The sequence below is a fragment of the Apium graveolens genome, chromosome 8 (assembly GCF_009905375.1).
Source record: "Apium graveolens cultivar Ventura chromosome 8, ASM990537v1, whole genome shotgun sequence".
In the NCBI taxonomy this organism is placed as follows: Eukaryota; Viridiplantae; Streptophyta; class Magnoliopsida; order Apiales; family Apiaceae; genus Apium; species Apium graveolens.
In genome coordinates, this window is record NC_133654.1 from 16,489,514 (window position 1) to 16,492,821 (window position 3,308).

Consider the following 3,308-nt stretch of genomic DNA (forward strand, 5'->3'; position numbering starts at 1 on the left):
CATGAAGAAGGAATTCTATGAAGAATAGAATGCTTGGAAGAAAAGATATCTGATTGATATATTTTAGGAAGCAGAATTATATTCCATATCAATTAGCAATTATCTTGTAACTGTGTAGTATATAAACACAGACATAGGGTTTACACTAAAAGTGTTATCACAATCGAGAAGATTATTCATTGTAACCCTAGCAGCTCTCGTGATATTTGTTCATCACTGAGAGAGAAAAGTTCCATACTGTAACAGAGTTTATTGTTTCAATAAAGTTTGTTTTCTGTTACTTGAGTTATTAAAGTTTGATTTGATTGTGCTATACATTGTATTCACCCCCATCTACAGTGTGTGTGACCTAAGATAATAACTTTAAATAAATGATGTTTTTAATTGATTAACCCCAAATTTTTAATTTGGCCACCCCAAGTTTAAAATTCCCTTGTTTTACCATATTTTATGAAATAGAGAAACATATAAAAAAATTGTACTACAGTTGTAGGGGCTGCGCGAATGCAAACCCCCTTAACACAAATTATGAAGTAGGCACTTGGGTAGACTTTAGGCAAGAACATATCCAAAGTTCAATGGAAGTCACTTCCCTATGCCATGGACCTTAATGATTACCCATTTACCCCATCTAGGTAAGTATTTATTTCGTGCATTCTATTATAAAAGGTGAAATTGAAACTTTATTAGTTATTATCGTGAAATATTCTATTAAAAAGACGAAATTGAGGTAATAGTCGTTAATTGTTACAACAAGTTAAATTTCATTCGAAATATCGCCATAGTTTTCAAACTTCATTTAAAAATAATACGGATAACGAGTTTTTCTCCGGCTAGGAAATTAGAAACTTGTGTACTTTAAAAATATATTTATACTTGGCTAGGAAATTAGAAATTTGTGTACTTTAAAAATATATTTATACTTAGATTTTGTTGGGGTGCGCCAAGCCCTAGCAGTAGGGCAACACTTAGGTGACGCATGTAGACCTCAATAACAAGCTATTTTTTGGATCTTACCAGATGAAAAAATTAATTTAATATCGTGTGAAACATTGGCCCACATATCAGATATTAAACTAATAAGAACATATCCTACACTTGATCTTAGCCAAAAGGTCGAGAAAGGTATAAATGAACAAGCTATCTAACCTTGTTTATAAGGATGAGTTCGGTACATCTACCTAAAAGTATCTCGAGGTGGTTCGGAACTCCAGGTACATATAAACTACTAATGTAAGCAACGTTGTAAAGCATGGAATAAAATATGAATATGAAATACTCGAGTACATACAAATTGGCTTTTCCCTCGAAAAATAAAAAATAATAAACTGTTAGAGTAAGTGCAAAATGTTTTGCCCATAAATTTAATTAATAATATGCAAGTTAATTGCTTTTCCTATTCGGTTGCTTGCTGCAAATTTTACGCAACCACACCCAACAACAAATTTAGCATGTCGTAGGACTTGTGTTTTATCTTCAAATTTAAACTTAAACTTAAACGGCATTGCAATATCGGGGATGCCCAAAATTTGAATGATGCGGAAAAATCATGTTGAGAGATTATAAATTCATTTGTGTGTTTATAAAAGTAATTTTTACATGCAGATATTCAATAAATAGTAATAACTTTAAATAAATGATCTTTTTAATTGATTAACGGGGCTACGCGGATGCAAGCCCCCTTACCCAAATTATGATATAGGCTCCACCACTTGGATAGACCATAAAAATTTTGACGATTTTACCATTCACGCGAAACTCACGAAATAATCTTTGATTTAGTGATGCTTTTATAAAGTGTTATCCAACTAAAACTATCTAGAAACTGAAGAAACAAGACATTTACAAAAAAATTATTAATTATTATATTCAATTTAGGATAATTACTTGCTTTTGTTTAAATCAGAAAAAAAAACATTAAGGATTATATTCAGTTTAGGATATCTACTTATTTTTTGTTTAAATCATAAATATACTGAACATTCTTTTATTTTAGATCAAACGGCTATCATCTTTAATTCAACATTAAACCATCACAGTGAGAGACAATGACTACCAAATATTTGGATAAGATCCCTGTATGCTAATTATATATCACTAACTTATAACTCGTGCAATTCTCTGATGATTTTTTTGTTTTTAATTTTTAAAATTTATCTCTCATGTTAATCTTTATAAGTTATAAATATAATAATCTTAAAGTTACAATTATGTTTTTAAAACTAATAGATAAATATTACGTGAAAATAATAAATAGTTTAAATTATTTATTTCACTTCAGTCTTGAGTTCTAAAAATTAGATTTTTGCAATTTTATAGCACACGCAAAGCTTCCGAAGTAATATTTAATTCAATGATGGTTTAAAAAGTATTATCTAACTAAAACTTTCCAGAATTTGAAAAGAAAAGATGATTACAAATTTTGCATTAAGTATCGTATTCAATTTAAAATATCTAATTATTTTTTGTTTAAATCATGAAAATATTAAGTATTATATTCAATCTAGGACACCTAATCATTTTTGGTTTGAAATATGAAAATATAGAATTTTCTCTTATTTAGGATCCTTATTTTTATGTTGGTCATTGTTATGGATAAAAAACTAGGGTGTATTTATTGCTAGGCTCTATTTGACTGCTCTCGTATTTCGTGACTCAATCTGCCTTCACAAGATGCCTACGTACCTTGTTGTGTGCTAAAGATCAAGTCAAAAATGTAGTTCTGATTCGTGGGTTGAGACCTCTTATAAAGGCATGGGATGCCATTGAATTGGATTAGGGTTAGGAGACGTGGTGGACAAGTCTCAGATTTAAAGTGGACTTTGGAGTCCTATAATGCAGGAAATTGATTCCCTGTTCCATGGGGTTTCTTGGAGTCAATCTCCAGGGAATTATATCCCTACTTGGATTCCACTTATCAGAAGTTTTTACCCATATTAATTAATTACAAAATTAATTAATATTCAGGATTTTGGGCCCTTTATTATCAGCCCAAACCGGGCATAATTAATGCGATATTAATTACGCAACCAGAGTTTATTTTACTCTATATCATTTGCCCCCCCCCCAACTTCTGGGAAATCGTAAAAGATTTCGCATAAGTTTTCATTTATTCCCTTATAGGGTATCGTTTCTAACGCAAAGTGTAGAGTGACCTACACATTTACAGCGATTTGCCTTATACGAGGCTTCAAGATATTTTCTGGAATTTCCATATTTATTTTTTTATCTTAATCCTATATTTAGGAATTTTCTGGCAATTTCCTTAATTTCCTAGGAATTTTCCTTAATTTTTAGGAATTTCCCTT

The 3,308-nt window shown here is 30.4% G+C and overlaps 2 non-coding genes across 2 annotated transcripts; both read right to left on the reverse strand.

Moving 5' to 3' along the window:
* Window positions 1–490: 490 nt before the first annotated feature.
* Window positions 491–643, reverse strand: LOC141681502 (U1 spliceosomal RNA). Its single transcript, XR_012558932.1, has one exon. It is a non-coding gene; the product is annotated as a U1 spliceosomal RNA (small nuclear RNA).
* Window positions 644–933: 290 nt separating this feature from the next.
* On the reverse strand, window positions 934–1,129 carry LOC141681929 (U2 spliceosomal RNA). The gene has a single exon (XR_012559343.1). It is a non-coding gene; the product is annotated as a U2 spliceosomal RNA (small nuclear RNA).
* Window positions 1,130–3,308: the final 2,179 nt, after the last annotated feature.